This window comes from Anas acuta, chromosome 13 (genome assembly GCF_963932015.1).
Source record: "Anas acuta chromosome 13, bAnaAcu1.1, whole genome shotgun sequence".
In the NCBI taxonomy this organism is placed as follows: Eukaryota; Metazoa; Chordata; class Aves; order Anseriformes; family Anatidae; genus Anas; species Anas acuta.
This window is the reverse complement of record NC_088991.1, coordinates 4,474,702-4,499,820: the sequence shown is the minus strand read 5'-3', so window position 1 is coordinate 4,499,820 and position 25,119 is coordinate 4,474,702. Positions and strand designations below refer to the sequence as shown.

Genomic DNA, 25,119 nt, shown 5'->3' with positions numbered 1-25,119 from the left:
GACCAAGGAATGTCTAAGTTGTTTTCCCAACTTTATCCCAACAACTACATGCTCTATAGGATAAGCCAGTTCATTTCTTTGTGTCTAACTTTCCCCACTAGGGTAAGCTTTCACCTTCATTTTAAAGCAATTGCATATTAAAGGTTGAAAAAAGTTGCAAATCATAGCACCTGATCTTTTTTCTGTAGTTACGAAAGGAGAAGGATGGATGTCTTTTCTCCCTGTGTTATTCTAGACTCTTCTTTAAACAGCTCTACAAACTTAAAGCCATCTGGTAGCAGCTGTGTGTTGACTGCACACCTGTGCTTGAGCTGAAGTGGGGAAAAGTTCAATAAGGATTATACTGTAGGTGCCAGAACGTCTCATTCCTTCCAGAAATATTGCAAAGATTTAATACTCCCTCCTGCTTCCCCTCAACTGGTTTGTGCTTTATTCAGAGCACACAGATTAGAAAGACAAAGCATTTTCTGGAGAGTACAAAGCCCCTTCTGCTAGGCGCATAGCAGAAGTTTCCATGAATCTCTGTTGATCCTGGACCTGCGCTTGCAAAACTATATTGATTCAGGACAAAAATAGGCCTTTGGCTGGGCACTGTGGCTTTCCATAGATATCTACTCATCAACAAGCCAAAGTAAACTGTACTAGCAGTGAAAAAACACCATTCTGAACAACTAGACAATGCCGACCTTGCTAACACTTGCAGCTGCAGGGACCATACAGTCAAGTGCAATTAGGGAGTATTCTCGGGACGGTGTCTCCAATTATTTCCTTATCTAACCCTCCTTTTAAATTCAAGAAAACAAGAAATCTGTGTACATGGCTTTAAAAGAAATGGAAATTCACAAAAGAACCTCTCAATGTGTAGAGCAGGACGAGCTAAATCAATAATGATTTTTATTTTGTATATAGCATGGTAGTGCTACACTGCTGCCGATTCACTCACCTTGGTCATTCTTGCAAGGACATGTGTTCCCTGAAGTTCTCTCTAGAGCTCAGCAGTCAAAGAATGGGGTCTCCCCCATATTTTATTCTTAATAGACCAGGGCTGCTTGCCAGAAGCTAGCTCTGGCTTTCTGCCAGTGATTTTAGCTTAAATCCTTCCCCAGCTCTCATCTTATTCCCTCCTCTTCTTTATCAATGCAATGCCCTGCAGTTCCTGCTCCAACTCAGTGCTCAGTGAACACCCTTGCATGGTTCTAAGAATGCTATGTTGTTAAAGGCGTTATCGTCTGAATTAAAAATAAACCTCAACCATCTGCAGGTCATTATTATGACCCTGTGGCATTCTTTGCCCCATCCATCTTTTCACCTCTGTTATCATTAGTAAGATTTTGAAATAAGGAGCATGCTCTCAAATAGGAAAATTTAGAAGCTGAGCAAAACCCCCGTCATTTTCTCAAGGAGTAGGACTACAAACATAAAGCCTTGCGACTTTTCAAGTTAGGCAACTATTTTCCCTGCTACAGTATTCTTGTAGTTAATAACTGTGTAGATTTGGTGAGTGTTCAACAGCTGGCATGAAGTGCTGTGGGATTTTTCAGCATTAAACAATCTGTGTGAGATACAATTTCCTTCTAGACCCCTCGTCTCTCTATTAATCCATCCAAATGAAGCAATGCAATATCTCATCTAAGTTTAGCTGCTCTCAAAATCCTTTTCTGAGATATTAGTCACACTTAAATGCCCTCTCCTTAAAATCCATGGACGCTTCCGTTCTAGTGGGTAGTGATAATGCATCACCTGCAGGAGCAAAGCAAAAGATATGCCCCAAATAGCTTCTTCATGACAACATTGTTATCCAGAGCCAGGGGGGAAGCAATTGTTTTTCTTCCGGAAAAAAAATATATAACCAGGAGCAAGTTTCAATCCATATGTTAACTTTCAACAGAGAGCATCTGTGTAATCCAGAGTTCACAATTTCATCTCACATGAAAATCTTTCAGCACAGCAACTGAGTTCAGGAAGAGAAAAAAGAAGAACTCAGGTATCTCTCATCATGAAGTTTAGATAAAGCAGGAGTGTTGGGTTTGGGCACAGATGAAGGTAAGAAAGAAAAGTAAGCTTTTCTACGAAAGACAGAAAGAATGCATCATATGAACTTCCAAGAAAATCAGACAGGGTTTCCATTCCCTACAAACAGGAGTATTCATCAATCCCATCTTGAAATGAATGCTGCATTAGAAATACTTAGACTTTTATACAGGAGAGCAGGCCCAGTGTTCTAGGCCCTCTACATCAGAAGACTGGTTAAAATCCCAAACCAGACATGCAAGCTATCTTCAACCAGACAGTTTTACTTGCAAAGTCTCTGAGCTTTTGGGTGTCTGAGGCAGACTGATTTTTCAGTTTCAGCAAGGTCACCCCAATGAAGACTTGGTTTCCATTCTCCACTGAGAACTGCCGCCGGAGGACAAATGAAAAAAGACATCCTGCCAAACATAACAGGGTCAGCATGAAAGTACTTGGGTGTGCTGAGCTGGGATGGTACTCAACCTAACTGCCTGCTAGAATTAAGGTTTTGTCAGAGGTGGCTACTATGAAGTAAAAGAGCTTTGACACACCATTAATCTAGCTCTAATGACGTTTTGTCCCCCTACTCCCAAATAATCACACATCTAACAAAGCAGATGACTTCTAACGCATTACGTAGCCCTGTCACAGAGGGCTGCTTCATATCATCTCTGGCCTGACCTGAACTGAAAATGGGGGCTTCAGCAGCAGGCATTCACAATGCACATGGCATTCAGTTGGTGCGTCTCTTTCACGGTACTCTCATTCCCCCTAATAATGTGATAATAGTCTGATGATACAGCTCAAAGACTACATTTAGTAAACTTGTATTGATAAGTCCTTCTTCAAGTGCCAAGGTCTGCCATACTGACAAAAAAAAAAAAAACAAAACAAACAAAAAAAAAACAAACAACTTATTTGTAGACTTGCACTCCACTCCATGAGACCCACACTATTATTTCTTAGTGATGCAGTAAGTGCCGTACGCAATGGGTGTAGTGTCGAAGATAATTCCATTGTTTTATGGTTAAAAATCAAAATCTTTAGCTCTTTTGGTGCAAGTTACTGGCCAAATTGGTTCAGCAGTTGCCCAAAGCTCTCAGTACTTCAATAAGGAGTGTTTCCTTCATTGTCTTCTTATGATGACGGGAATGTCTCAGTCACCTTAGGTTAGCCTTGGTTTTCATAACTTTCAACAAAAGAACTGCTATCTAAAAAAAAAAACCACATCCTCAAGCGATTCAAACAGATGAGGAACTCAGGCTGGTAATTGGGGATGGGGTGGTAAATCATTCCTCACCACAGATTGTAGGTAACATTCAATTTGAAGTATGTAATTCCTTTTATAGGAGGATCCTAAAGCAAAACTACTCCACGTGCATTATTTCATTCTGTGCTAATTACTTTTGATGATCTGTTATGATATCTGAGCATGAAGTCCCATTCCACACCTGATAAGTGCAGCACTAGTTTCAGCGCAATACCTGGATCAGGGTAGCATTTCAGGACTTTCTCTAGTTGTGCCCCTGCTGTGCTAGCTCTAGAACAAAAGACAGATCTGTGCCAAATAAATTATCACCCAAGTACTTTAATTCCTACTTTGTATTTGTGAAAAAAAACTCATTTGCTTGTAATCACTCAGTAAGTTAATGCAAAGTGAGGCTCAAGTACATAGCCAAGCTACAGTCCTTTATTCACTAGTGCTTATATGACACTGAGATCCTGTAATAGGAAATTTCTGAAAAGGACAGAAGATTAAAGTAAAAACTTGAAGACTGACAAAATGCAAGAGTTGCCATTTGCTTCTACACAGATCTACTTGGGAAACAGTCCCAGAGCCAGTACTTTAATGGCTTACATACTGTATTTTTTCAAAAGCCATTAGGGACCCGAGAAATCCCACAGTGGTTATTTGGCATGACTGGAGAACTTCTATGCCAGAAAAACATTCTGCTTGCCAGGATGAGGTAGGGGAGGCTCCTCTTTAATTGGGCTGGTGACCAGTTCTCTCAAGGAAGGGCTCTTCATTATTCAGAGTCCTTTCCTTGGGGATAAAGAAGGGGAGAAAATTTTGTATGTGAGCAGCCCAGTTAAAAAGCAAACACAGGAACATGTAATATTATACCAGAGTGAAATTTTCAGTCTAGGTTTCATAGACCCCTTATCGAATAGATGTGAGGAAAGCAGTTTTGAATGGTATTTTTTAAAAACAGAGCTTTCAAGAAAAATAAATTAAAAAAAAATAAATGAAGAGATATCAAAAGTACTTACAGATTTTTCTTCCATTTTAATTTCATGTCAAAAGGAATAAAGTTGACTTAGCTGTAAAGAAACAGCCATGCCTATATTTATTAAGTTTACAAGATTCTGCTTTAGATATACAGCTTCACCCCCAGTTGCAACATCACCTACAATAGCATTAACTAACAAAGTTCTGAGTTCATTGAAATCAGTATTATCATACTGAAATCACATGCTGATAAAAGATCAGGTAACCACAAAGTTGTTGGTTCTAACTCCAGCTACTTATATCATACTACTAAATCATATTTAGCCACTTTGCCCCCAAAAGAAATTAAAATTAGTCAGCATATACTAACTTAAGTGCTATTTCACATCAAAACAGACTCAAGAGATTCCTCTAGTTTGGATTAGCTCCCAAACTCCTAAATGCTCATTTTAATTGAAGCATGATGGTTTTATTCTTTTACCCAAGCTGCTTTTATATCAGTTTGCGTATCACAGTCTCTTTCAGTTACCATTATAAGGTAAAGAATCAGATCCTTCATAATGACTTCTCTCATATATATATATATATATATATATATATATATATATATATATAGCGCATTGTCATTGCAACTGAAGTCCGGGTTTTCACAGTACGTTCTACCAAATCATGTAAAATTTATGGGGAAAAAGATTTCAGTTTTCTTTTCCATGCCATTGCTCAGCACTTCGAGTCTGCTGAAGGCAGCTCATTCACCATCAACTGATTACCTTCAGAACTTGCAGTAAGCTTTTCCAAGTAAGCCCTCGGAGATCAGGCATAAGGGAGAGTGGCAGAAACACAGAAGTTGCAGTAAATCAGTTAATTAATGAAGCACTAGATGGCACTCTAACATTCAGCTCTTTGAGGTGTGTTGGGTTTTGTTTTTTCTTTTTTTTTCCCCTAAGTCCTTTTCTCACCCAGGTTTGAAAACAATACAGGTACCTGAATTGATTCAGGTCATGAATGAAGATTTTTAATTCTTTATGTGGGAATCTGCCTTACGAAATATCATCTATTATTGTAATGCCAGATTACAACTAAAAAAATCATTCTGTTTTACAAAAGCAAATATTTCTTCTAAAGAAAAAAAAAAGTCTTAGAAATATGAAACAATTCCATTACTGCAGTCAGTTTAAAAGCAGACTTTAGTCTAAAGCAAAACATTAAGTTGAGATGTTTTTTCTTCTTACCAATAAACGGTCAAGAAAAAGTTGAAATTAACTTCTGAAAATCAACCTTAATGCTTCCAAAAATGCTGGACAAGTCAACAGAGCTGATGGTATGCTAAAGATTAGCCCTCCTGAGACAACAAGGTCCTTGTTTTGCCAAACAAGCCTAAGCACACCTATTTCCACTGCTATTAGGATGCATGGAAGCACTGTTATCTCTAGACAGCACATAGATAAGAAAACTGAGGCTTGGAGCAATTAAATGATAGGGTCAAAACTGCAGAGGAAATATCTGTCAGAGCAAGGAAATGAAGCCATTCCAGGTCAGTGACTTACCCAGGATGCAGCCTTTCCCTCTTGCTTCCAGCAAGTCTTGGGACTTGCTTAGAGCACACATCAAGCACCTGGGAGCAGCCAAATTCCATCCAGGACTCACACGGAGCTTCAAAGGAGTTGAATAAGGTAGCTGGCCTGTGGGCGGATCACGGCCCTGATTTCAGAACAATCTCATACAACCAATATTCTCCTTGACTGAGGCATAACAGGATGTGCTATCTTGCCTGTAAATTATTGCCAAGAAACTTTATTAAGTAGTGAAAGAGCAATATCAAGAAGGGAACAGAATTTTAGGTGCATTCTAGATCACTGAAAGAGCAAAAGACCATGCAGACAAATAACGCAGTAGGCTATTTTATAGTGGTACTATGGAAAAACAAGACTAATAAATAAAGAATGGTGTAGGAAGCATAGAAACTGGAGGGAAAAAATTACACAAGCAAAAAAAAAACCAAAAACATACATAAAGCAGTAAAATGCATGAAAATCTAGGCCTTGCTGAAATTTAAATTAGACAATTGAAACTGATTATACAAAAAACACTGAAGTTACACCAAGGTACATGAGGTCAGAATTGGACCTAAAGAACCTAATCTCTCACCATATCAACAAGTTAGCAGGTGGTCAAGAAAGTCCAGCTGGAGAACAGGCTCAAATTTTCAGTGAGCTAATGCACTAATCTTTTACTTCGGCAGACCTGGATTCAAAACTTAAGATCATGAACTAAAATTAGTCTGCTGCTTTCATTCTAGTCCCCATTTGTGCGAAGCACAAAACCACCATAAAAAGTGTCATGACTGGCACTCTCTCTAAGACAGGCCCAGTTCTGGAATAGCAGGAAATGTTGTTAAGCTAGGACTGAAGCACACTGGCACAGCTGTGCGTGGAATTTTATACTCTGCCCACTCTGTGCTTGCCAAAGCCAAATGTTTTTTCTCCTTGACTTTTGCAAGTGCCACATTCATGCTAAAAAAAAAAAAAAAAAAGTTAAGAGAGAGGAGGGAAAAGAAATACAGAATGAATCATTAAAGTCACTGGAACCAACACTGCTCCAATGCCTACCCTGTGTATCTGCAAAGGCAGGGATATCACATTGGATATAAACCTGTACAGAGGTTTTTTTGTTTGTTTTGTTTTACACGTTTACAACAGAATCCCGTTTTGTGGGTTGCGTTTTTCTGTTTTGTTTTTGACATAGCATGCAGCTTCTCTTTTTGTCCCATAATAGTGGTGCTCATCAGGAAACCTGGTCTAACTTTTGAACTAGACTACGTCAAAGCACTGCAAAACCAGGAGATTTTCCCACTCAAAGTCAACTAAACTGGGATAGGCCTCAGCGGCCAGCCAAACCTGGAAATGTGCTTGATTTTTTTGCATAAGATACTCAGAGTTACCCATGACAGTTCACTGGACAAACTCCAGCTACATAAAACAAGGATAATGAGCCATGTGTCAATAAGGAAAAATCACATCCAGTGAAAAACTGCATAACATTGTGTATTATTACAGGCTGCCCTATCCAATAGTTAGAAACTAAAAGAAAAGCTCCTGAACTATGCCTTATCCCTCTAAAACCATTTAATATTGAGACAGGGGTTTTGCAAGCAAAATTTCTCCCATGTATCATGAAGTTTTCAGCCAAAATTGGCAGTGAAAAGTAAGGTCTTTGGTAACAAACAAGAGACAGTAAAAATGAGCAGTTTGGGGCGGTTACAACATCTTTATGACAGCAATAAAAGCACACACAGGAATGAGTTAAAAGAAAATAACAAGGAATCAACTGGTCTAGGAGCTTAATGAATTGTTCTGTTTGACATCCACCAGCCATAAATAACACAACTCCCCTGCACCACAGAACTGAATAAGACTAGCTGACTGGAATTAAATAAAGCAGGACAGTAACTTTTGCCAGCAAAAATACAAAAGCCAGATAACAGTAGCAGCAGTAGTTGCTGTTAATCCCAGGAAACCGTTTTTCTCCTTTTGGCAAAGCAGCCATTCTCCCCAAGAGCAATTCTCATTCTGAGGCCAAGGTGGTGCTCAAATATAGTAAGTAACAAGCACCTTGCTCAGAAGCTACCTGCTTCAGCTCTGCCTCTTCAAGTGCATTCGAACAGGAAGGAATAAGTCTCCCAGAAGGACAGCTTTGCCTTTCATGCAATAGAGTTCATACACATAACTACTGGCACAAGAGTGGGCAGTCAAAACTATCAGATTAAGTGTTAAATTTTTGGATTTGTAGATCAGTTTACCTTATCTGCAAATGACATATTCCAAGAAGACTATGGTCCTCATATGAACTGTATTTTGAAAGAAACTTGTACATAGGAGAGTATCTGTTGATTTTTAGGCGAACAGCACCACTTCTCCAACTGGGCATTGAGTTCTCCCTCGCAGTTTCTTGGTCTTTGTACCACTAGAGTTTGCTTTGGTTTCAAGGATCCCAGAAAAGGTGTTCAACAAACACCAGCAGACACCTACTGGAGGCATTTCCCTCGGAGCAGCACATTAATAAACTGAGTAGTCCTTATTAATGGGGTGGACTTCACTGGCTGTTGTACTGTCTCATAGGCTCCATGCCTCCAGAAAGCTACCTCTCAGGTACAGGAGAGCCTAAGATAGATGCCTAGGGCTGTAAAACAGAAGGAAACCAGTTCTATTTCTGTAGCTAGGAAAAAAAAAAAAAAAAAAAAAAAAAAAAAGCAATGAATAAGTAATAAATAGAACCTGAAACTGGCCGTAGAACTGAGATGTTTAAGCCATGTATTTGTAATACATTCACTCTACACCTATTTCATTTTCTTCCTGAAGTTATACTCTCAGAAAATCTGTAAATAAGAATATGCTTTTTGTCCATAGTCAGGCAGTATTTTTTTTTTTATTTTTTTATTTTTTAAATGGTTCTACCTAAATGAGAACAGATAACACTGTTTCTCAGAGCTGTTTCCAAGTGGAAAGTCTGCCAGGACATCATTTTAATTGTGTGAAAGTGACACAAAACAACAAGGAGGCAGAGTTAAAGGATAAGTATGTTTTGAACAAAATTTCATATTATAGCTTGACCACTTAAAATTAAAATGTCCGTTTCCACTTATTTTGAATTCACTTGAAAGTTAAAATTACAATGATAATAAATGGACAACCCCACTCCGGAAAGTTGTTTTTATTTTCAGTACACACTTGCTAATGATCTCATATTGATGCAGTAAATTAATATATAAAAGTGACACAAAGCCTCTAAGAGCAGAAGCAGAGGAGTTCTGCTGATAACCTAATCAGACAACATCATAAAAACCCCACATGCCTCTCTAGAAAAAGCCCGGTGCAAACAACACTGTCACAAAGTGAAAAATCCAAGATTTGGATTCAAAAAAAATATTTTTAGTTTCTGTGGCGAAGAAACCCTTCACAGTAGCAGCTCCCTCCTCAGTCACCTCAGCGCATAACAGTTGTAGCTGAGCAGCTTTTGGCTAATTCACACCATTCTACCTCAAATGCTTACACAGGTGTGAGCTGCCGAACCTGGCTCCTTTGCAGCCAGCTGTGAGGGGGGGAACCTCTCGGACCACAGACCAAAAGCAAAGTAGGGAAGAAAGGAAAAAATCAATTGACTTCTGCTACCAAGTAAAAACTTTACAGCTGTTTTAAAAAGGTACTGAGCTACCAATTTGCTTTTCTATCACACCAGTTATTAGGCACACTCCTGGCTTTAATAACCGTTTTCTGCTCCAACCATTTGTGCAATACAAAGAACAACACAGGGCAAGCAAAACTTGTTTAATTAGAAATGCTGTTTGCTAAGCATTCAGAGGAGCTCACAAAATTGTTTCACCATAATACTACTTAATCTAATGAAAATTTCCTTAAAATAGGGTTTGTTTCCCTTACATGATATGAATGTATTGTTCCTGCTAATTACAACTGATTCACACAATAAAGTGGCTACCATAAAATTAAGACGCGGATATGTGAACAAGTTAGTGCAGGGTAAACTGGGTTATGAACCTTCAGGGTACATCACCTGCGCTGTGGTAATGCCGTGTAAATGTTTTTGCCCCATGGTAAATTAGAAGTAGCTGATCCTTATTCAAAGAGCTGTTGAAAGAATTTCTGCTCCTTTGCCAGCTAGTCCTCTGGTTTTGAACAGATGTGGTCAGAAACTATATGAGACCAAATCCTGGCAGGAACTACAAATCAAGATACTCCCATTAGCAAGAAGTGAATACCAGCCCTGCTTACAACACTGTAAACCCTATCATGGACTGCAGTGAAAACACAACTTTGCCTTCTGGGTTTCTTCTGAGAAACCTTGTGTTGAAAATGCTTGGAGTGAGCTAACCATTCATCTAGCACTTGCAATGCAAGACTTTGCAGAAAAGCCCAGTCCAACAGAGTGCTTTAACTCATGCTTTCTTTACAAACATCTTGGCATACGGAGAGCGTTATCCTGGCGGCTCATGACAACCTATGGTCTGTATGGCCTGTGCTGTTATAACAGCCAAAAACACGTTTGTAGTTAGAAAGGAAAAGGGAACAACAGGTTGAGCATATACACAGATACATCAATAAAGTTTCCAGGACTGTATAGGGAATTTAGACATAGAATATAAACAACTACAGTGAATAAGAGTTGTCTGAAATTTCCTAGATTACCCTAAAAATGTTGTTCTTCACCATCCATGACATTTTGGATAACAGTAGCAGTACCTACTGCAATGAAAGATTACATTTGTAAACTCAGTATTATGTCTTATGTGACTAAACACAGAGCCTCTGGAACAAGTCTTCTGATAACTCAAGCAGAGTATTATTACCTCCTATTGATCCAAGAACTGAGCTGAAACTTGGAAATTTCTGACTTTTTTTTTTTTTTCAGTTTGAATGGAAAGTATTTGAACTTCCACAGCCATGACTTCAGGTTTCAAAATAAGTTTCAGATATTCCCTTCATCTTTTCTCAGAAGTGGAGTTTAAGTGCTATCATGCCCTGTGTCCTTTGAAGCGCAACAAATTATCAGCTGGAAAAAAATATCAGCACCACAAAAACAATAAATACATAAAAATCATCTGATTCCCAGCTCTTTCATCTGAGTGACATTAGTCAAGTTTTTAATGCCCAAATTTGTAAGTCAGTCATGTCTGGCATTTCTATGAAGACATTAGCCATAATAAAACACCAGGTGATTCAATCATCCCTTTTCACAGCTACCCAAATTTATTTTATTTTTTTTTTCGATTTCAGAAATCTATTTTGAAAGCAGTTCTCAAGTTTTGGATGGGCATACATTTCCATGCAGTGCCTCCATCTGAAACCAATTAGATAACTCTGTTTTGGAACTTCCCTTTAGTTGCATTAGATACTCCAGCCTAATAACCCTCGCTGAACTCGCTCCACATAGCCCAAAGATCTCATTACACAGAGTATAACCCTCATTATTGCTGCTCAACTGGCCACATAAGTGAAGGTGTTGGTATTGGTATCACAGAACTTTGCTTTTTCAGCTACACTGCTGCCTGCTGATCGAGCTGGAAGAGGGCTGTATTTGTGACAATTTGTTCTACCTTCATGGTATATTTTAAGGAGTCCTCATGGTCCATTTTTTTCTGAAAGGTTATCATTTAACTGAATCGTCCCCCTCTATTTTTTTTTTTCCCATCACTGCCAGTCTTCCTTGTTTTCATAAGGAATGTATTATTCGTGTCTTTATATGTGACCAAAGCTGCATTAGGATCAGGTATTAAAGTCAAAGCCATAAAAAAAAAGATTTCTAGGTTCCATCATGACCATCTCTTGTCTTCTCCAAAGAACAGCTGAAATTTGTGGCAAATTCTAATGTCTCCAAGCGGCATCTCTGGTCTCCCTGTGCTAATCTTGCTCTGCAAATCCAAGCACCTACACTTGAGCACCTGTTCCCTACAGACATAGGTGATAAAAATGGAAGTTCTCAAGCTGCAAGACACAGGATCAGACCCAAGCAAACGGTCCCCCACTTCGCTTCCTGGTACTTAGTCATGCTGAAATTGATGACTGACCCCCAAACCCATGACCATCTTAGTGGCACAAGCCTTTCATAGATTCTGCAGCATTGCTTGACTTGGCAGCCACTCAGCTGAGGTACAATGTAGAATAGTATCAAGTGTGCTAAGTCTGTTTTGCACTACTTTCAACTTTTTAAAAAACAAAACAAAAAAAAAAAGTAATGCATAGATTTGCAAAGGGGAAAAGTCAATAAATGTCCCACTCTTATACTTTCACATAATTCAGATGACTATACATAAACTAGTAAAAAAGTTCGTTTACTTACTTAACACTTGGACATAGTTATCTCTGCTTCTCTGCTGAGAAATCTCAGAGCCTTCCTCGTCTCCTGTGTTCCCCTGAACTTCTTCCTAACAGGAGGAACCAAAGATCCATCCCAACGTTTCACACTGCTGCATTAAAGTTGGGATTTGTCTACCCACACACTATTACAAAGGCACTTCTTGGCACTTTCTAGGAAAACTTTACACATTTATTTTTATGAAACCTCTAGGCTTAGCCACACTACTTTTGGGACATCTTTGAGCTCCTGAAGCATCTCCTGATTTTCACTTCTTCCTTCAGACCTGAATGGCAGACTTCATGGTCTTAGACATTTGGATGAATCAAGACGGTAGAGCCAAGTACTTTCACTGCACCCCTCCCCATTTGCAAAGATCATATCAAGTTGTACACTCCTCTGTGCTACAGGGATCAAAATGGTAGTTTTCTGTTCATCAGCTCCAGCCTCTTTCTAGGTAGCATTCCTTCCTTCTCTGCTTTCCCTTACTACCAGAGCTCTTACGCCTCTTACGTCTATTGTCTCCCTTCTGCAACTACTCCCATCCTTTCTGCCTTACTTTCAGTCTCAGAAGCCTTCAGACAATGACATCCCACTACCCATGTTTACATTCCACATGCATTTGCTTTGCAGGTCTGTGTTTGGAGGGGAGGTTTCTAAAGCTCTGCTTCTCCCATTTAGTTTCATAAGGAAGATCTGCTCTGAAAGCCGCCCCCGTACATTTTAGGGTCTGTTTGTGACAGCCTTCAAGCATGTTCTCATTCAGTTGCTGTGGCTCAGCCAACTGACAGTGAGCTGGTAAGCTCCAGTAACTGAGTTATATTCTTGATCCTAGAGCATGACAGCCTTTGCATGCTGTCTTCTGGAAGAAAGTGGTCTCGGTTAGCACCAACTCAAGGGCTGGCTTTTGTCTCTGGAGCATTAGTCTGCTGGAACCAAGCCAAGCAGAGGACTGGGTTTGAAACTAACGACCGGGCTTCAGTCCCAAAGCACTTACTCAAATTGATTAAGCCATGGCAGCCCCATTAAAACAGTAAGACAAAACATGTTAACTCATCCGTCCTTCACACACGTTTAACCAAAAGCGTTTTAGACCTTGGATTTCCAACACCCTACATCCATGGAAACTGTTGGATTAATTTGTCATATGACAGGCAATAACTGAACAAATTTACTTGGCTTAATACTTGTCGAAGAACTATGCCTTTCTTGAAATTAATTGTCAGGTCCCTCAGGAGGAAAAAGAATACAGTACTCCTCCCTCTACTGCTTAGATCGAACATTGTGTCCCCAGACCTGGCCAATGCCATCCCAGCAGTGCATCAGCTTTCTGCATCGGACTCAGCCTCACTCAGTGGGATAATTAATAATGGAGAACAGAAATAAAAGAAATGTTATTCATTTTTTAAGTGACCGAGAAAGTGGGCATCTCTTTAGCTGTCAGCTCAATTATTTCTGTTAGGAATTAATTTGTTGGTTTTTCCACAACTACAGCTTTCCAAAGCCCACACAAGAACAAATTATATGGGGTGGGGAAAAAATAAAGTTTTGGTTTGCTTTTCAACTTACAGTAGGGTTCAATAACTGGGAAACAATTGTAGCAGAACTACTGCAAAATGACAGCCACTGACATTTTATTCTATAGAACATTTAGATACTGCGAATATTTTCCAGCTGAAATCTGTCCAGGTTTTCTTCTATCCAGTGCTCCATGTTTATCCCTGGAACATTAACGATGAAAATCTAGACAGCGTTACATTGTGTGAACTATTAGATGCACACTGATGATACTTGGTTTTATAGTGCCTTTGGCTTAGTCAGTTCATAGAATTTAAATGATCTGTATTCTGGCTAGCATCTGCTGTCAAATGAGTAAACACTAAATCAAACTTAAGACTTCATTACAGAGTTGAAAGTCTGTTTTCCTACAGACCTGGTATACCACATGATGCAATCAGACACATTATTATCTGTCAAGCATCCAAAAATGGGCTAAATGACTCATAAAAGCAATAAATAAGATATGGTCTCTGCCCCTGAAATACCTCACAATGTAATATTATAAAAAGACCCTTGAAATGAAGAAGATCTGGGGAACCAAGTTAGTCCTATAACAGGAGGGGAGAACATGGGTTACACAACACGACAAAGCAGAGACACACCGCTGCAAGGGAAAATGAGAGTAAGTTACATTGCCACAGCTGCACTAGGGTAATAGACCCTGTGCGTGTTTCCTTCCCATGGTATATGTGAGTTACCTTATCATGTAATCCTGCTCAGACATCTCCATGCTATTCCCATTTCCTTGGGCAGTGGATTCCAGTTCTTCCACTAGAGTAAGGGGTGTTTGCTTTCCTGCTTTTTGTACAATAACCTACTACATCCATGAGGTTATCTTAGGACACTCCTGAGTTTAACTGGGTTTTGTTAGAGAACAATCACTGGGCTCTTCCAGCAAATTGGTGCTAGCACCTCTTCTGACTACCAGTTGCTCACATACATGTATAAGTAACTCAATGCAGTTGAACTTGGAAAGCTTTTATTTTTTTTTTTTTTTGCTTTTAAAATTAAAAATCCTACCTCTGTGCTGCAATAACCCAAAAATCATAACAGCAGAGCATACTCAGCAGGCATCCTTATGATTTAAAGTAGAGCCTAATAAAATTATGCCTCATGGAGAAAGACGAAGAATTTTACTCTACCCCACGATGCCTGGCTTGCACGGCAGACAGCAGCTGCTACTTCAATAATTTGCAGAAGGCAGAGTGTATTTCAAGAAGGCATTTAAACATCTAAACACAGCTGTACACATACATGACCATACACATACAAAAAAGAAATAAATGAAATAATTACAGAAGCCTCCATTATATTTACTGCTGTAGCTTACGCTTTGCAATTAGGTACTAAGCCTTTTATATTTCAAATATACATGGATTTATTATTATTTTTTGATTTGGAAAGTCTAGTCATAATGTAAACAATACAATGGGATTCTGTTAATTCAGGCTTGCTAAGATTAATTACATCTAAAAGTGTATGTATTTGGACAACGCCAAATGAGACCCAAACTTCTCCTTGATTTATAGTAGCCAAGGAATACCATAATGACACTGGACACTCACCCACCTGGCAGTGACTTTTCTCTTCAGAAATTAGACCTTCACCAACTGACAAAGATTTCAAATATGAAATGGTTAATAGTACCAATAAAGAGTATTGATAACTACTTTGAAACAGAATTAGCTAAAGATTTGCATTGTATTTTATGAGTCCTGAAACTTTCATTATTGCCAAATTTTATTTTATTGTGTAAGAACCATTCTTTGTCCAGGGCTCATGAGGGAATCTGATAAACAACCATTCGGATGGTTTTATCTCTGTTCAAATCTTGCCATTGATATCCTCCACTATAATCCACTTGAAGTCTTTTGTCAAGACAAAAAATCAATATCCCTATATGCTTTTTACCATTACAGAAGCTGCATGCTCCATAAACACTAACTAATCTCTGTAACCACTCTCCTCATTTATTTTTCTCCTCATATATTTTTCAGATTACCTGCAGATTACCAACATTATTTTTCAGATTACCTAAACATAGCTTCCACCTTTTGACTCTAGTTGCACCTGAACACCTTTATTCACACCCATACAGAAGATATGACAGCCTCAAGCCATATACCCAGAAAGCCCCCACAGCACAAATTCTGACAGCCCAAGGCCTCGCCTAACAACACCGACCTGATGGTAGGTGTCAGCACACAATCTTTTTCTCCAGGACAGCATTGATCTATGCTACCAAGAGATGACCATCTTCCCGCAGCCCATCAGCCCTATCCATCAACACCAATTGGGGCAAGGAGTGATGTAAGAATCCTACAGAAAAACGCTCTTTAATACCTGCAGTCTCCTCAAAGTAGATCCACTGTGGGCACTTAAGCAAGCACCAGGCACAGAAAGAAACAGCGGACTACATGTAGATGTACCTGCCTCCACAAAGTACACGCACATATACAGGCAATGAAAAAAACAAAACACTTTTGTTTAGCACTTTAAATCTTCTAAGAGGTCTAGATTTCAACTTTATGATTAAGAAAAAAAATCCTCCACCACCTGGCATCATGCTAACACTGATGCATCTCATGCTGAGGTGATTCCTTGTCTGCTACAGCTGTTAGATGTACCATACAGACCTCTGCTATGAGCTAAAAGTAATGTCTGGTAACAGTACAAAGCAATCCCTGAAACACACCAAAAAGGGCTAACATGCACTTCCCCAACAACTTGGCAGGGATTTGCTGGTAGCAGAGGAGCAGCAAGTCAGGGAATCCCCAGTTTCATTCTGGGCTCTGAAATGCTGCTAATTGTTACTAGGTCCCAGAAAACCTTCATATTTACCCTTTCCTTTGATATAGATAAATCTCTTCTTTCCTGTATCCTCAAAACTATTTCAGTTTCTTTTCTCTCTAGTTCCCTGTACCAGGCTCATCAATATGACAAAAGACGATAGTCCGGATAATTCATTATCCATCCCCAGGCTTCCTCATCACTTCCATCAGTATCTTGCCCAATTGGTATTGACTGCTTCCCCAAAACCTGATGATGTATGAGATCCATAGCCTTGTCCTTTCCATCCTAATTCTCTTCAGGTTCCAAACCCAGCTTCCTTATCCACTTAATGCCAAACTTTGTAATAGGCAGCTGAGCCAGGTCTGCCTATTGTGAAATTGCTATTCTTCCATGATTCCACATGCACAGAGTTGGTACAATTTCCCTACAAACAAGTCTTTCAAAATATTGTTTCCAGTATTAGGGCCAATTTATCTTAAAAACGGAGAACATTATATAATGTAACTTGTAAAGCTAGAAGTGCTCACTGAACGTAGCAAAATGCATATATTTGATCTAACAGAGATAAGACATCACAAACCTTTAAAAGATCTCATGGATTTCCATTCTAGACATTATTCAAACAGATTTTTCTTAGTGAGTGTACCAAATTCTCTGCAACACTAAGTCCCAAAGCAGTACTCCCGTGCTAGTACACAAGAAATAAGAAGACGAAAGACCTTGGGGGTCTCAAGTAATAAAACATTGTTTTAATAAACATCTAGAAACAACAATTCAACTCAGATTATTGCAGTGGTATTTCTCACCAGAAATAAAATGCAATGGGAAAAGAATGGACATGAAACATATTTAGTATATTTATTTCCAGATGCAGCAATCATAATGCCAGTCTAATTTATGCCAAGTGACATGTTATTCCATTAGCAGTCCACAGGATTTCTACAGCTTAACAGATTGCCAGCTTTGGATCAGGCCCTGAGAATTCTCTGCTACTAGTTGTATTCTGTATGTTTTTGTTTTCAAGTACCTGTACTACACAACTAGGCTCAGTGGTCCAAATAACCAGGACAGAACAGATGTTACATAAAAGTAGTTATATAAAACCTAACAAATACAAATACTCCCTTACATTAGCACACAAGTAAGCTACATTTAGTGGTTCTTAGACTGGACAATCCTTAAGCCCTCCAAAGAGTGCTTAATTCATGCTCCCTCTTGGATAATTTCAACAGAGCCTAATCCTTTTACTACTTAATGCTTTAAATACAGGAAAAGCTTTTTGCAATTTACTGAAGGTTTGCACTCAAGGTAACGTAGTTTAGAGCTAAGACCTATTCTCACTCATGAAGAAACAAATGTATACCGAACTGTAGCCACTCTGATAATCCTACTGACTGAGTATTAGCAAGTGTCTAGGGAGGAACAGCAAGAAATTGTTGCCTCACAAGAAATTGGCAGTATGGGGGAAAAATAAGGTACTCTCTGCCTTCCCAAATGCAATGCTACTTTTAGTGTTCTTATCTGCCAGAATCCATTCCAGAAGGCAACAAGTACTGAACACTAGCAATGAGCACATCTTCAGCCAAGAGATAAACCCACACAATGAATAGTGTACAAAAGATTTCAAACACACATGCACGCACATGTATGTATTATATGTGAAAAAAGCCTCTGGGTCCCATATTTGGAAGTGTGCATGGTTTATTACCATCAAACGAGGTGTAAAAAAGCACAGATCTTGGCTGGCTGAAGTTGAGAGCAACACTAAGTGCCCATAGACTCTGCCTGCCTTGAGAAATCAGTTCCTGCTGTAAAATAACAGACTTTAGCACATTCTGTAGAATGACGTCACCCAAAGTGGCCTGCCAAAAATGTTACTTTTACATTTCTTCAACAAGAAGATTTCCTTTCACCACGTTTTTTTTTTTTTTTTAATTTTCCAAAGTGAGTCAGTCGTTCAAAAAGACAAAAGTTCTAAGTATTTCCAGTCCTATTGATTAGCAGCTTTTAACATAAGCAAGCAACTGTGCCTTTTAAAAACATTGCATGTGTATGTATCTTTTTCCTGGCCTTTTTAGCAGATTTATACTTGCAACCGTGCTGAACTAACATAATAAAAGTTGATGTAATTACCGTACTGAAATGATTATTTTGTTTTGATTCATCACTATCCCAGCAAATAACACTCTGCTTGATGTGAACAGCGAGAGTATGGCTACCTGTTTAGAAAGCTGCAGGTAATCCACTGGAAATTGCAGAGCAAACTGTAAGGTAAGACAGTCACACTTTCAAGGAAATTGTTTAAAGCTTACTGGGTGACAATAACATGTAATTAATCCCACTCTTTTAAATAGAAAACCAAAAAAGAAAATACTACAATACATTGTAGAAGTTATGTCTCTTTAACTGAAATATTCCAGATAAGCTCTTCGCTTTTTCATTTCTCATGAGGGTTTTCAATCTTACCTTTGCAGAAGTCACAGCTGAAGGATGTAGATTTTCCTTCAGCCCTCATTATTCTCAGGTTTAACTACGTTCTCCATCAGTACATTTGTAAAGTCAACATTGGGTTCTTCACCATGAAAATTCCCTCTTCTTTACTACATCTGAACCTAGGTAAGAGAGAATTCAATATTAGCTAATGCTCTAAAAACTGGCCCACCTTCTTTTTGGAAAAGATAACAGGGTGTTCAAGCTAGGAGTGCAACTTAGACTTGTATATGCAACTAAATCCTATCTCTTTAACATTCTTTTTAAGAATGTATATTAAGAAACCTAAACTTACACTGAATTACAAAAAGTTCATACATGAAAATTAATGTAAACCTTGAGGAACTTCCACAGGTAATTCTGGTTAGGAGTAAATGAAGGAGAACTAGGTTTCAGGAGTCCAGTTTCATGATTTGCAGCTACTTGTATGTCACCCAAATACGATGAGTAACAATGCTTTCTATTGCCTGTCTGTGGATGTGTGATAAAAGACTAGTACCATAGCCCTCCATGAAACTAGCATTCTGTTTTCTTGCAACAAGAAAAACTATACAAATTCACATCAAATTCAACGTGAATTTGATCCTACTATGGCTCTGTGAAGTGAATGGAGTCTTAAGCAGGCATTGAATGAATTGTTATCTGTTCTACTGTCTGTTATTAGCTCACCAATTGCAAGCAACAGAGGATCAATTTAGATTTACTATGTTCACATAACAGAAGGTATTTCAAGAATACAGAAGTAACCTACATGGGCCAACTGCAAGAGTGGGAGATTTTACTCAGTTCTGCACACAATGCAACATTTAGTAGAATTACAGTTACTTTTGAGGTGAAAACAACATTATTGTGTTTATGGTGGCTTTACTTGCAGGCTGTAGTCCTCTTTCTTGAAAGGGCATCACAGCAAGGTGAAGTTAAAGACAAACTTTATAAAACATCACTTTGTGGTCTGAACTGCAGGGGAAAAAAAAAAAAAAAAAGAAAGAGGAACTTTTCCCTTCAATAGTTGTCAAGGCTGCTATAAGAACTTCAGTGCTAAATGCTCAGGTTACACATAATCCTCCAGCTGCGAGGTGACAATTAGCACCAAAATCTCTAGAAAAGCTTTCAGCTCTCAACAGGTGCCTCACCATTGTGGTCACGTTTAAATCAAAATCTGGCAGAGCAAGCAGCCCACCTCCTACCACCCCCCACCCCCAAAACAACTCTTATTACATCCCCTATCAGGGCAGCTCCACTCTCCTTTTCTCCCAAAAGGCGGACCATGACTTTCACTCTTTTGTCTGAGTGCTTTTTTCTATTATCTTTCTTCATCTATCTGACTGGGAGATCTGAAGGAAGGAAGCGGAATTTATTTGTTGCGTATTATGAGACGACTTCTCTCCTGACTGGAAAAAAACAGGAGCAAATCCCCTGAGAAACATGTAATTACACAGATGTAAAACTGACAGAAGTGAGAAAGCCTTTTCCTTTCTCTAGGCAATTTTAGAAATGACAGTCCAGCAAAACCTCAGAAGCATATCAGGCTATAACAATAATAGAGAACCCGTATCTGTGTGAATTTCTCCATAACATTGTGCATTGTAAGCTTCCTATCCTATCCAAAAAAAAAAAAAACATAAATAACCTTTAGAGTAATATATTTTTTTTTTTGTCATTTAGAACATATTCACAAAGCAGGAACTGCAAAGTGCTTCTTATTATTCTGACTTATAATAGTCAGTAAGTACAAACACTTAGCAAAATCCCCCCAAAATTTTCCTTTTTTTCTAGTTTAGAGACACTCTTTACCCAGAAGGAATACTAACTAGGAAGAATTCCCTTCTTACTAGCCAGTCAAGGTTTTCTGATCCAGTAACAATTTTTGGCAAAATATGCAATGTAAAACCCTGCAATATTCCGGGAGGCTGAATTAATCATTTATAATGAAGAAAAAGAAAATGGTTATGAGAGATATCAAATGAGGTAGTAAAATATGATGGCACTTAAAAGAATAATAATAAAAAAATGACCTTCGATCTGATTTGTTTCCATGTAGAAACAAGATTGATAATAAAAAACAGATATTCCTTTGGTGCAATTCAGTTTATAAAGTCAAGTTTCCACAACACAATGAGAAAACAGCAAGTAGATTAATCATGCACAATTTCCAGTCCTGCTTTCTGCTCTGCTTCTCGTGGAACCCTTTTGCTATTCCCTTTCTGGACCATGCTCATGACTGCTCCTCCCAGTTTTTTGCTGCTTTCTGGTTTCTTTCCACCTCCTGCAGACAGATCCCAGCAGTCCACACCCTTCCCCTGGCAATCAGTCTCTGGGGAACTCAGCTCCCAAATGCTGTGGCCAGTTAGCTATAATTTATACCCATGAAAAAAACGTATGCTGCAGGATGCATCTGATTGAATGCTTGGCCACCTTGCTGGTGTAGTTAGGCAACAAGTCTTCTGGGAGTTCTTCACCTGACCAATACTTCCAGTTTTGCTGCTGAAGTGCTCTTCCATTTTTTCTGTGGTTTTCTAATCCCCCTCCTACTTCCCCTTCAGTTTAACTTCACGGTTCTTAACACTGCTGTCAAACTCAGTGCTCGATTCTGGATCCCACCCTAACCCACCTACCAAGCAATACAGGGAGCTGGATCATTTGGGTTTTGAAGTCTGGAGTTAGCAGCAGGCAATCTGAAACTTCAGCATGGCAGCCCACCCTCCTGGAGATGCTAGAGACATACCAGGATTGTTTCCTGAAGTATCTGTGTTCAGGAGAGGCTCAGACGGCATTAATCTACCCGACTAATTAGTCTAACGGTGTGACAGTTACTCAGAGAGAAGGGCAGCCTAAACACTGCAATTGTACTTGAGAAGTCTTTAAGAACAATTCTTATTATTTTTTGATCCATCCAATTAATTATTAATTCTTAGTTGTGCGTTTATTCCCCATCCCTCATCCCCCACACCCTTGGATGTGGGGCCTCTGCTGGACCAGAAGTGATAAATGTGACGGGAGGGAGGGCGGCTTCAAACACGGTGCCTTCCACATGCAGCTAGGGCTGTAGTCAGACTGCCCAGCACAGCAGCCTCAGGGTGATAATGTGGAAACAGCTCCCAGTTACGCTGCAGTTTCCTGCCATTTTTGTTTAGGATGGCTCTGAGAAATAATCATCTACTGTACTGAAACTGACAGCAAAAATACCAGCAATTTTTAAAGTAGGTACATTGTGCAAAGAGCGTTCTCCACGGTGAAGAGACACAGAGGCCTGCTTGGAATGGGGGACAGTTTTGGTAAAGCAGATTTTGAGATGAAATGCCAAGACAAATGAGACAAATCAGTCTGAGAATATTAAAACAGAAGACAACAACAGAGAAGAAAGTGCCACAGATTATTTCACTGGAGGGAGTAAACTTCTGTATTTATTGTATATTCATATAACCACAGCAACTCTTGTGTTCCCAGCTCTGTTTAATACAATTTCCAAGACACGGTTCTACTAAATTACAAAGTGACATTTTTCTAATCAAAATGAAAATTCAAAGTCTCAAATTTTCATAATTGAAATGGACTCAAACAAAAAAAAAAAAGGCATAAATATTTAAATGTAAACAGAACATCCTTTTGAATTGCCTTAGCTCAACTAGTATTACTTTCTAGAAGAGTCATTTTGCAAACAGCAAGAATGATCATGGGCTTTATTCATTTTTTTCTCTCCACGCTATTTTAAATCTAGTAAAATATCTCAAACTCATCTCATTCTGTAATGTCCTTACGTTTTCATAACAAAGCAAACATAGTGAAAATAAAAAACCTTCACCCAAATATTTCCAACTCACTTTTGGAGAGATTTAGCAAAGAACTGGACAAGGATGCAGGAAAACACAAGCAGAACACCCTGCCCACCTACTTCGTTAAACAGTTAATCAGTAGGACAGCACACACAAAGCCAAAAAGACAGGATCTGGACCCCTAGCCACCCCAGATTTTCATGCCAATTAAAGAGATCAGTGGACAACCTGTCAGTCATTATACGTTGGATGAGAAAATCATCAACTTATTTTTAGGAATTCATCCAAACTCTGACCAAAACACCAATTGTAACAAATACCCTATACGGGGAGATGAATGATGCCTCTGTGCTAAATTATTCTCTTATCAACAGTTCAGGATTCACCCTGAATACAAACCAAGATTTAACTGTCCTAGTGTTTAAGTGATTGTAATAAAACAACTGTGCCTGATATAAAGAGCTTACAATGTAAACAAGATTGAAATAAGCAAGGAAACACTGATAAGTTATTGATCAGTATAAAAGCTAAGTAATACAAGGAAATCAGAAGCCTATTGTTGTCAATTTTTGTGCAAGTTAAAAAAGAAAAAACAGAAAATCAGATTTATTTTGGGGTGCTTTTGATGAGCCTCTCCAAAACGTGAAGGAAGTAAAGGAGAGAACGTAGAAGTACTTCATCTGAAAATACACTGAACATATGACAGTCATTTCTCAGAGGGAAAATAATAAGGAAAATACATTAAAAATAAAGACATTAGAAAGAAGAAGGAAGAAAACCTAAAACCTGGGAAGAACCTATTTAGGGAATGTACAGGATAAAAGAAGAAAAAGGAAGCTTAAGGACTGAACTGGAGGAGGTACAAGGATGGCTGGACTGCAGATAGGCAATTCTGGTGCTTCATCTGTTTTGCTAAGGAGAGAGCAGAACTGATGGATGCAGCCCAGTGTGGGATAATCCTGAAGTCAGAGAACATATGCTTTGAGTTTAATCCAACTGCCGAGTTCTGGCAAACATGCTGCATTTATCAAGGCAAATACATCATCTTTAATTTTTTAGCAGCTGTGCTACCCCTTAATTTCTTTTACCCTGAAGTGCACACTTGTACCCCCTTTGCTAACCTCTAAAAAGCAGATTACTTAGCCTAGACTTCCCAGCTGATGCCAAATAACAGAGCCTGCCTACTGGAATTTTCTTTGGAGATGTACTGTTATTTTCCACTTGTTCTGCCTGTTTTCTTCTTAATCAAATGCACATTGAAGTGTCTTCCCAGGAAGGTTGAACCACACCAGCAGGAACCAAGACTCTCTGGTTTAGCTAGGAAACCTCTCCCTAGGAATCCCAGATTATCCCAGATTCAGAAAACCTCCCCTCTTCCACCATACAAGCTTCTCCTCCCCAATCCACCAGCTCTACTTCCTCAACATCTCCGTGCACTTCAGCATTAATTCCAGTCTTTGCATCAGAGCTGACTACCACCAGCTACGTTAAAAACCCACCATTAATTGCATTTTTCCTTTCGTCTGAGGATTTTACTCACACACCTTAAGCTCCTACTCAAGAGCTCTCTCCAGCAAGGCCAAGCCACCAGGACTCTTTAGAGAGTTCAGCAGGAGGCAATATCTACACCTCTCCCCCAAGCCCAATCAAGCCTTCACACCAATTAAGCTTATTGACACCAGATTTTATACATTCCTTCTCAATGACGGCAAACGCTTTCTTAAAGCAAACAAACCTCTTAACGTGGGAGTGCAGTGAGAGGGCCTGAAAGGTGAAAAGGAGACGGCACTCAGCTCTTGCCCAGGTGCCCAATCTTAAACCCAAAAGCCACATGAGGAAAATGGATGTTGCAAGAACACAGGCAGGGGCAGAAGCATTAATTAACACCTATTATTTTCTTTCCCTGGCAGCTGAGGGACAGGTGGAGCTGCATGGAGGTGAAGGGTGCAGAAGGAGTGGGAACCCCCATGAGCTGGCACTGGGGAAGAGGGGTTTAGGGCACAAGAGGGGTATTTGCCTGGGATGGCAAATGCAGAATGGGCTAACACAGCTCCTCTCACTGCCCCTTTGTCCAGGGCCACTCTGGCTGCTGTTCCCAAGCCCTACCTGATGCTGTAGGGTGGACTGGGGGGAATATCCCCCTATCTTGCTTTAAAAAGGGAGCCTAGGCTCCTCCCCAGCCACATACAGCAGCATAAATGAGTTGAGAGGCAATGCAGTCTCCTGGACCATGTGTGGGGTTACAGAGAGAACATTCAGCTTTCTGTGCCTTGTTTTCCCATTTCACAGGTACCACTAGCAATACCTCCTTGTGGCAAAGGGCTTCAGTAGGCACTAACTGGCTTGTAGTTTTCTATATTTCTGATTAAGGAGGCATTTCCCAAGGTCAGCCTCTTG

General features: G+C 39.3%; 1 long non-coding RNA gene across 4 annotated transcripts in view; it reads right to left on the bottom strand.

Moving 5' to 3' along the window:
- LOC137863637 (uncharacterized) overlaps window positions 1-24,376 on the bottom strand; it is a 103,882-nt gene extending 79,506 nt beyond the window's left edge. For all 4 annotated transcript variants that reach the window (XR_011101010.1, XR_011101011.1, XR_011101009.1 and 1 more), the window contains exons 1-3: window positions 24,267-24,376; window positions 18,926-19,071; window positions 5,788-6,011 (exon numbers count right to left, since the gene is read on the bottom strand). This is a non-coding gene — a long non-coding RNA (uncharacterized lncRNA). The remainder of the gene's footprint in view (window positions 1-5,787; window positions 6,012-18,925; window positions 19,072-24,266) is intronic.
- Between the last annotated feature and the right edge of the window lie 743 nt (window positions 24,377-25,119).